At 45.9% G+C, this 10,612-nt stretch overlaps 1 protein-coding gene across 1 annotated transcript in view; it reads right to left on the bottom strand.

Moving 5' to 3' along the window:
• Nucleotides 1–10,612, bottom strand: part of LOC129380402 (synaptic vesicular amine transporter-like) — a 1,298,997-nt gene that overhangs the window by 905,345 nt on the left and 383,040 nt on the right. The window lies entirely within an intron of this gene.

The following is a 10,612-nucleotide window of genomic DNA, read 5'->3' on the forward strand; positions in this document are numbered from 1 at the left end:
TTTTCAAACACCTTACAAATGCAACTTGTGAGTGCTATCGGACGGTAGCTTGATACTGAGGAAGGGTCTTTGTCTTGTTTCAAAACAGGGACCACAATAGCTTCCTTCCATGCGGTTGGAAGGTACCCTGCATCCCAGATGGTGTTGAAAAGTGTGAGTAGTGTAACTTGCGTGTCATTGTGTAAGTTTTTGAGCATTGCATACATGATTCTATCAGATCCCGGTGCAGAGCTCTTGCATGCGCTCAAGGCCGCTCTCAACTCGGCAGCACTAAAAGGACAGTTGTACAGTTCATTCTGTCGACATTTTCTCATGAGTGGCTTGCATTCTTCTATTTGTTTATATTTCAGGAATGATTGCGAATAATGGTTTGAACTTGATACATTCTCAAAGTGCTCCCCAAGTGAGTCAGCCTGATCTTGCAGTGTATTGCCCTGTGTATTTACTAGAGGGAGTGAATATGTTTGCCACCCTGTAATCCTATTAACCCTGTTCCAGGCTTTGGCCTCATCTCTAAACGAGTTAATACTCGATAGAACCTCTTGTGCCAACTTTCTCTTCTCACCTGTCGGCGGGTTCTCCTACCTTGGGACTTAACTTTTTTAAAGTTGACAAGATTTTCTGCAGTGGGCGAAGCGCGTAGCAGCACCCCCCCCGCTTTGTTCTGATTCCTACGTGCGATTCTTCATTCATCGTTCCACCACGGGACATGCTGTTTGCATGCCGAGCCACTTACTTCACGTATGCAGTTAGATGCGGCATCTATTATGAAGGCTGTGAAATACTGCACAGCAGCATCAATTTCTAACGAGGACATGTCATCCCATAATATACTAGTTAAGTTTCGGAATTTCTCCCAGTCTGCTGTGTCAATCTTCCACCTAGGAGCCTGTGGTGGATATTCGTTTTCTTTAAGTGTTCTTAATAATATGGGGAAGTGGTCGCTTCCGTAAGGATTGTTCGTAACTTCCCACTCGAGTTCAGGCAGTATGGACGGGGAAAATATGCTTAGATCAATTGAAGAAAAGGTATTGTTTGCAAGACAGTAATACGCGGGTTTCTTCTTATTCAGAAGGCACGCACCAGAAGAAAAAAGGAACTGTTCAACAAGACGACCTCGCGCATCTATACGAGAGTCGCCCCACAGGGAGCTGTGCGCATTGAAATCGCCAAGAAGAACATAAGGTACTGGCAATTGATCTATAAAGGATTGGAATTCATGTTTCTTTAATTTGTAATGTGGGGGTACGTAAAGCGAGCTAATGGTGACGAGTTTGTTTAGGAAAACAGCTCGAACCGCCACTGCTTCAAGAGGCGTTTGTAGCTGTAAAAGTTGACACGCAACGCTCTTATGGATAACAATGGCGACACCGCCCGATGATGCGAGAGCATCATCGCGATCTTTGCGAAAAGTTACATACTGTCGGAGAAAGTCTGTGTGTTTGTATTTTAAGTGTGTTTCCTGTAAACACAGCACTTTTGGATTGTGTTTTTTGGATGAGTGCCTGCACATCATCAAGGTTTCTAAGAAGACCTCTGACGTTCCATTGAATTATTTGTGTATCCATATTGGAAGTCAATAGGTGCTGTGTGTACAGAAACGGAAATTATGCCTTAAAAACAGAGCTCTTTCGAGGCCCTGTAATCTGGGGTTTTTCCCTTTCTGGAGCGTTCGAGGGAGCCTCGCCGCTCCTTAGGCGCTTGGTGCGCCTTGAGGATAGGGGTAGTGTCCATTGCCTCTTGTGAGGCGCCGGACACGTGCTCTTGCGAGCGAGAAGTTACAAGAGAGAGTCCCGCCTTGGAGGGCAAGACCCCTGCGCCCACCAGTCCGGAGGTCGATGGGGCACCCTGCGGGATTTGGCTGCGCCGGCTGTTAACAGCGCTGGAAGGGGCCGGGGAGGTTGGGGCAGCCTCGGCTGCGCCCACCTTAGGGGTCGATGGTCCCCTCTGCTGTGTTGACGGAGCAGCTCTAGCTGCAACCGCCGCGGGGGCAGTTGACGTAACTGCCGACTCACTACCTGTGGGCCGGACAGCCGCCGGAGGCCGTTGTGACGCTGCCCCCTTACGCGCCACATCGGCAAAGCTGCTCTTAGACAGGTATAACACCCGCCTACGTGCCTCTTTGAAAGATATGTTTTCTTTGACTTTGATTGTCACAATCTCCTTTTCTCTTTTCCAGGACAGGCAGGACCGCGAGTATGCGGCATGCTCGCCATCACAGTTGACACAATGTGGAGTGTTCTGGCATGTTTCGGAGGAATGTTCATTGTCACTGCACTTGGCACAAGTCAGCCGGCCTCGACAGTTCTGTGAACTGTGGCCGAACCTTTGGCACTTAAAGCATCTAAGAGGATTGGGCACGTACACGAAGTCTGATATAACCGGCCTCGATGGACTCGGGAAGGACACTTGAACCGAAAGTGAGTATCAGGTGTTTCGTCTTGATCACTTTACCGTCTCGCCTCATCTTAATTCGCTTAACATTTATGACATTCTGTTCACTGAAGCCCTCCAAGAGTTCAGCTTCAGTGAGCTCTAGCATGTCATCGTCCGAGACAACGCCCCGGGTGGTGCTCATGGTACGGTGCGGGGTTACTGTTACTTGGATCTCCCCAAATGACGCAAGTTTCGGCAGTTTCTCGTACTGCTTCTGATCGTGGAGCTCCAAGAGGAGATCACCGCTTGTCATTCTCGACGCCTTATATCCTGCTAAAAGAACTTCAGTTAAAGACTTCGAAACAAGAAACGGTGAATTTTTACGCACTAGTTTGTCTGGCTTTTCTGAGTGGATCACATGGAATCGAGGAAAGTTGTGGACTTGTCGTCCGAAAAACTGAAAGAGATCTTCGGTGCGCCCTCGTTTCTGAGGGCGATCAGGAAGTTTGGAGAAAGAAGTTTCCATGAAAATATATAAAAATTCGGCAACAGCTCCGACCGCCCACCACGGAGCCCAACGAGGGGACGCGGCAGAGCTTGCATGCAAGTCTGCACGACGCCAGTCGTACGCCGCCACTTTATCCAAATATGGTGTACCCAAGGTTGGATAGCCACACAGGGTTAACCCTTGCCGCCAAGAAGAAGGAAGTAAATAGAAGAGAGATGGAGACAGGAAAGGTGGAAAGTAAGGGAAAGACGAAGGTTGTAGGAAGAGAGAGACAGGAAAAGGCGACTGCCGATTTCCTCCAAGTGGGTCAGTCTGGAGGTGCCGTCTATGTGAAGCCGAGGCCGAAGAGGTGTGTTGCCTCCGCCGGGGGGCCTTAAAGGTCCAAACACCCAGCATCGGCTCAACCCCCAGGATCCCCTTTTCTCCAGACACGGCTAAGCCGCGCACGGCTACATGCGGGAGGCTCCAACCCTCGTGGGCTCGGGTCCGTGGTGTCGCAACACACCAAACGCCTGCTGACGCAGACGCCCATGCGGGGTGTCGGGTGTAGGCACCCGGTAGCGTGTAATGGTAAACCCTTGCAGAATATATGCTGTTTCTGCTCTGGTTCTAGCTTCAGCTTAAGATGAATTATAAGGGTCGCAACAATGAATTTCTTCCATTGGATAGGGATGACAGCTGGCTTCCATGGGGCTTGCAGAACTTCACCATTTGACCGAGGAACAAAACGCAGGGTAACACTGCCTTGTAGGATGCCAAATTAGGGCAAACAATGATGCAGACTGTCACAATGACGATCCTGAAAAATGCAGTATAGAGTGAATCACTACCGTTACTTCAGACAAGCTGCGATTAACCATAAAATTATGGAATATTTCTTAATGCACACTAGCTCATACAGAAGTAGCTTCAGCATACTAAAGTGCTGGCTACAAATTCTACGAAACTGCTGCAGTAAAAACTCACATGGCAATCGCAACGCATCATGGGCAACTGATGACTTCGTACATCATAATCATGAGTATATGGTCTCCAAAACAAGTTTATATGACAGTTCAACAGGAATAAAATATGTATTTTATTTCATTACGATATGGCTGTTTCGTGTTTGTGGTTTGAAATAACACAGTGCCCATTTCGCCATTTTTTCAATGCAGGGAGACGTAACATCAATATTATTACAAAGTTGATGAAAATAAGCACGGTGTAATCACCGGGTAGGTTAGTCAAGTACTTTTTGAGCACCTAGGTTCTGTCAGGGAAGCGGGCTGGTGCGATTCCAACAGTGCAGGCACCATATCTATCGTTGCTTTCAGGTCTGCCACAAGCCTTGCTGTGTAGCACAGACATTTTTTCATCAACTGGTCCTTCCGAAGCCCACATCCTGCACCCGAATGCCAAAAATTTTATGTACACTGGGCGATTACGCGCCACGTAAAATTAGTGTACCTAAGCAATGGAAATAAAAAGACATAGCACAACTAAAAAAATGTGGCCACAGCGTGAACTTAAAGCGCAGTTTATGGAACATGCATCGGATGCAAACACATAGCACACTGAAAATGCTAAGGAGAAAAAACACAAATGCTAGTGATGAACTACTGACAAGTGAATTTTCAGAATATTAAAATATTGCGTAGCGTGTGTGCGAAGTGAGGAAGCACTGGAAATGCAGGCAATTTGACAAACTGAATAAACACTATGGTTTCCAAAACAAAATACATGACTCAAAAACGCTTTTCTCCAACCTGCCAGTGCTACACACACAACCATATACATTCTGCCACATGCATACTATAGTGGCTTCTCCTCAATACTGAAAGATTTCATACGCGATACTGGAATGACCGTAGGACATACGCGCCGACAGGTACATTGTGCATTTTTGTTTAAAAAAGCGTAACCAATAACATACTGTCCTGCCCAATCTCCCACAAGCTCCGATTAGCAAAAAAAAATGTTTTGCGCAAGCTTATGTTGCCTCAGATATGCTTCAAGTTCTAATGCCAGTAACATGAACAGTCATGATTGAGCACATTGGAAACATTTTATCGACAGCGCCGCAGCAACCTCACGAAAACCGCATCAACATGCGGTTTTTGCTTCTATGCAAAAGTGGTTCACACACCCGTATTATCTGTCCTCTTGTTGCTTTCAGAAAACTTTCAGCACCAATCGGTCTTGAATCTTCAAGCTAAACAAAGCTGGCCATCGGCCGTTCCATCTGGTGCCTCCTTCGAAGTCAATCCGGCTCGGTCACCATACACACGCGGACAAAATCACCCATAATAACCGCGATTAACAACCGCAACGTGAACCATCAATGAAGCGCTAGGAAACAAAGACCAGCGGACAAATGCCTGCGCAAATTTTCTTGGTTTTAAGCCATGCACCATGCTCTCAGCTGTTGGGGTGCGATCGTTGCCAGACCTCAAAAATAGCTCCCGCTGGAGCTATCCCAGACAGCAAGCCAGCAATGGTCCAACAATGGCCCAATGCTGGCAGAAATTGGTACCAATACTAGACCAAGCTTGGCATATTGGCAAAGTACAACCCAATCCAATGCTGGCCCAGCGTTAAAGCTAAGATTGGACCAATGTTATGCCAATGCAGCAGCCATTGTGCTGCCAGCGTAGGACCAGCGTTGAGCCATATCGTTGCCGTTATTAATGCCAGCTTTGAGCCAATGCCCTTTGCATGACGAATATTTTATATACTCTGGCTCTAGAGCACGCAGCCATTCTTACCGCAAACCTTTTGCTAGCGACATTTTTTATAGAAATTGTCCCCACACCCTCTTCCTGAATAGTAGCTAGGAAAGCTCGACAAAAAGATACTATGTCAAGAAGCAGAAGTCATCTGTACTTGCAAATAATAATAAAAGAATACTGAAATTGACTTTTATGACAGTTTATTTGCGAATACATTTTTACAAACAGGCCTTTTCCGTGGACCTAGATGGGTGACACTCGGTTATCTTCAAACAGTTTATTTACAGGCACTGCCCTAAGGATAGGAATCGGGCAAGGTGCCGAGGACGGTGGGCTGGCCAGCGGTTTCAAGGGAGGGAGCTGACGTCGGTAGGCAGGTTGGTCAGTGCTTGAATGACGGCGGGCTGATCAGGCCCCCGAGGACCACGATAACGCGGTGGTTTCGTTGAATTTGCTACCACTTCCCCTAGCGACTTCACAATTACTTTGAGGAGATGCTTGCACTGTAAAATAAAAAGAAATTTTATCAGAGATGCTCGTATTACAAATGTATGTGGCTGTGTTTTCATTTGAAAAATCGCCATACCGCAACAATATTATAAATTTGAGCAGAAAGTTTGAAGGGGTGAATGAAGAAACATTCTTTCAAGAGCTTTGTCAGGTAACACTTTTTAATATTTCGACATATATGGCATATTTCGTAGAAGGTGTAACAGAATATTTAGAACAAACATAAAATGGGCAGGATCCGTCAGCCTTGTTGACACCCCACACCTAGTCAGCGTAGCACTTTATAATTAAAAAAATTGCAGCAATACCTGATACAGCACAAAAAGCCTAGTTTCAGAGTGTGTAGAAACAATGCGGCCGTCGTGCGAAATTTTGCATGTGGGAACCGAGTAGTTCCGTCAAGAAACACTAGCAAAAGAGGCATTTATTATACGAAAAGAAAGAAATGCTGCCGGCTGGAAATGATGCTTAGAACAGTGCTTAGAACCTGCCTAGAACAATGCCTAACAGTGAGAAAAAGCACGGTTCCTCGGTATGGCTGACAGGATCAGGCAGCGCGCATGGCTTGATAAAATCGTAGTCCTGGAATTTGGGTGAAGTTCACAGAGATTTACACGTGTTCCACTCCAGGCACTATTCATAGGCTGCGAATAAAAAGAGCTATGTAATTAGAGGCACTCTACATTAGCCAGGACTGTTTCAGTCATATATATATACCACGTGATATTGCTTGGGTGATGATGCTCCTTATAAAACTTATAACATGCGCAAAACAAATGCACTCACCATTGTAAGATCCATGCTTCTGTGTATCCGAGTTCATCCCACATCGAAGACGGTGGCCACCAGCGCCGACTTTTTTCCAGCTGTTGCTTCGCCTATATTAATTCTAACCCACAAAAATTCGTGGCCACTTTGCTGCGTATTGCAAGATGTAGGCTTCTGAGTAGGAATGACGACCGCAAGCAAGCACTGCTCACGATAGGAGTGCGCTGACAAGAACGAACAAGACGGCAAGCACTCAGGCGGTGTTGCACCCAGTCGGCGTGCTAGCGATGCATAGAAGGAAAGAATAAAAGGAAAGGGTGAATGAAGAAAACGGCGTAAACGCCACTTTTCCGCGCTGGTGCTAACCCGACCGCGTTCTTTGGGCGGCAGCGATGGAAGGAGACAAGGAGGACATAGTGACCCCGCCGCTTTCCCCCGTGCCTCCGAAAGCAGCCAATTCGACACAGCAGCTCTTAACTGTCTGAGCGCTTGAATGATAGCATTAACCAGGCTCACGGTTGTTTGTACGTACACTCTAAAAACAAAGAGAGTGCCGGGCACTCTCTTTGAGGGAGTAGCGGCTTGTCCCATATTTCACTCTTCGAGAGTAGATCGACCCTCTTTGAGAGAGAGTAGGTCAACTCCTGTTGACAGAGTTTTGTTACTCCACCGCAAGGGATTGCTAGTACTCTTCTGCAGAGTGATAACACTCTTCCCGCAGGGAGTGCTAGTACTCTTCCGCAGAGTGCTAATGCTCTCACCGCAGGGGTAATGGCACTCCACCAGACCGAGTACTTCTACTCCCCCAAACAGAGTGTTAGTACTCTTCCCAATACCCTCTTAGCGAAGTCCTGGCCACGCATGCAGGCAGGAAATCAGATCAAATTTGGGTCGCTGATACACCGTTCCCTAGGCGGCTCCTCAGAGTCAGTGGCCCAATTCCAAGCGGCCTTCAGAATAGGCGTGAGTAATGTTATGCAGGATTTTAAAGCCATTTTTCCTGGCTATTTGCTGCCTACCATGAGGCGTGACTGCTCGGAATCGGCCTATGCGTATGTGTCCCGAACGCCACTGCGGAAAAAAAAAAAAAGCCAACTAACATTCAATCCGCAATTATGTTCGCATATTTCACAACCAGGAGATACATAATCTAATTAGAACACAACAGTCGAGGGAATCACATACTTATGGAGAACAACATTGTGCTATACATCACGTGGATTCGAACCCGCGTACACTCGCATCTATACAATTGAAAGCACACACCCTAACCATTACACCACAGAGCCACCACGCTCAGTCGTGTCCTTCTAGAGGTTATATACATAACAAATGTATTTGAGGAATCTGCTGCGGTGGGTGGAGTTTCTCTGCAGTGTGTTGTGCTGTTGTGTACTGGAATACGTTTGCGTTTGCATCATTTCCATTCCTTGCTACGACTAACGAAGGAATACAACGTAGACGACGACGTGAGAACTATTCACGGCTTGTCGTCACCCCAGGAAAATAACAAATGTGCCGTTCAGCTCACGATCGAGTGCTTTTCCAGTCCATGCATTATATGCTCTCCGAAAATACGCTGATACAAAGTATCGTGCCAACCATCCACGTATGTGAATTTAAGTCTCGCGTATACTGATGAGCATTTCTGTTTATTTTTTCCGCCAGTTCCATTCGTATGTGGTAAACTGCGACGCCAGTACCAGGCATTTCGACGTGCCTCACGCTGCCGTGTAGGCGTTCTTTTCAAGTGCATTAGTTTAGAGTTTGGTTCAGTCCGCTGTGAGCTGTTGTCCTGCATTAGCAGCGGATCGTTAGCGTTTTGAAGAGCATGCATTCCAGCATTTGGAGACTGCTTATGCCTATAGCCGCGTCACATGCATTGGCACGCATGTTTAAATGACTAATGTGTCCACTTGTTACGCGTGCACTGCTCGTATCCTGTGGCAGTGCTCGTTCTAAAAGCTTCGAAGACCATCTACATTCATACGTGTGTTCAATATATATGCACAGGATGGACTTGCCGGCTAGTTGGTTGAGCATGTTAGAAGAAACAGCGCAACACAAGGACGACGCAAAAACATGGACCACACCACGAAGCGCTGGTGTGGTTGATGCTTTTTTTTCGTCCTGGTGTTATCGCTGTTTCTTCTTCCACGATACACGCACACCACAGGTACGCGAAAGTTTAGGAGCATAGGGCGTTAACTTTGTTTTCCCCGTGTCCTCTCAGTGTCAATGGCACAATGCGTTGCCCGGAATTGCGCACGCTTACCCCCATATTCAGAAATGAATCATAACTTGAAGCCTATGCTTGGCTTGATCTAAATGACGCAAGTCGTGAACGCACCAAAAAAAAAAGGCAGTGAGCGTCTGGGGGACGTTCGCACCAGGCGTCGTTTATATAAAGTCAAGTATGAGCTTCGTATTAATATACATTTCTGAATACGGGGGTTAGTCATCTACTTCTCACAGAAAATGTCGAAGAAACGCCCACCAAAACCAGGCACATTCGTAAACTTAACTAGGCAATACAAAGCTCCATAGAAAAAGAGTGGTATTAAAAGCTTTCAGTATTTTTCTTAACTCCAAAATGGTTGCGCTCTCGTGGCTTCAATGTACAGAGATAGTGCAGCGTTAGCTAAAAAGCATGAATTTCCGAACTCCATGCCAAAATAAGCTTGTAAAATTATTTGGGTGCTAGAATGCAGGGTTTGTAGCGATCCTTGAAAACCCTTTATTTCTAAAATGCCATTTTCAAGGCATTGAAAACCCTGGAATTTTTAGAAGTACTGGAAAGTCCTTAAATTTGTACACTTGGCTAGACTTAGCAGACATTGCCAAGCATTTTTTTTTCCTTCTGTGACACTCTTCGCATGTCACAGAGAATTGTCTGTGGAGGTAATAGAAGAAAAGCGACATCCTTAAAGTTGAAATTACAAAGGAGCTGCAGATACCAGTTTTAGGCACATGGAACCGGCCACAAATGTACTTGGAGGAGCAGAAGCAGGAAGCTCAACAGTTGAGGCATTAAATTGAGAGCTACAGACACAATAAAAGGAAATTACAAATGACTATTGCTTATTTGGTGGTGAAAAGCTGAGGCAACAGATGACATCCCATACACTGTCAAACCAAACAGTATTCAAAAACTGCAAATGTTGCAGGTCCAAGTAGTTAATTGTGCTATTGCAGAAAAACTTTGAGCGCTTTTTTGAAATGCTTCCTTGTGTGCGTTTAGTGATGGGCGGTGAAAGGCAAATGAGCACTCTTTCAAATGTTTGAAATCAGTGAAATGCGATTTGTTTTGTATTCTTTTGTTTGCATTAAAGTTAACGATGTTGTTGAACAAGTTATTGCCTGTCCAAACTACTAAAAAAATCGCACGAGGTCCTTGAAGTTACTGTGTCGGGGCCTCGAAAGTTCTTGAAAACCATTGCATTTTTTACTTCAATATTGCTACGAACCCAGTAGAACAACTGTTATGGAGTAAAAACCTTGGCTGAACAGGGGCTTATACGAAGAGCACAGGAAGACTAGAAATGCAGTAGTAGGCATGGAGGGCCCTGAAAAAAAATGTGCCACATGTGCTCGTCTGCCTTATGTTTCTGCATTGACTGTCACATTTTTGATAGAAGTGCACTTACTGTTCTACTCCAATAAACGCAACATTACCAACTCCAGTGTGGGGCAGTCCTTCAGCCAGTGCAAACTTTTTCTGTACATCCCTGTTAGCTCT

Source organism: Dermacentor andersoni, chromosome 1 (genome assembly GCF_023375885.2).
Source record: "Dermacentor andersoni chromosome 1, qqDerAnde1_hic_scaffold, whole genome shotgun sequence".
NCBI classification, from domain to species: domain Eukaryota; kingdom Metazoa; phylum Arthropoda; class Arachnida; order Ixodida; family Ixodidae; genus Dermacentor; species Dermacentor andersoni.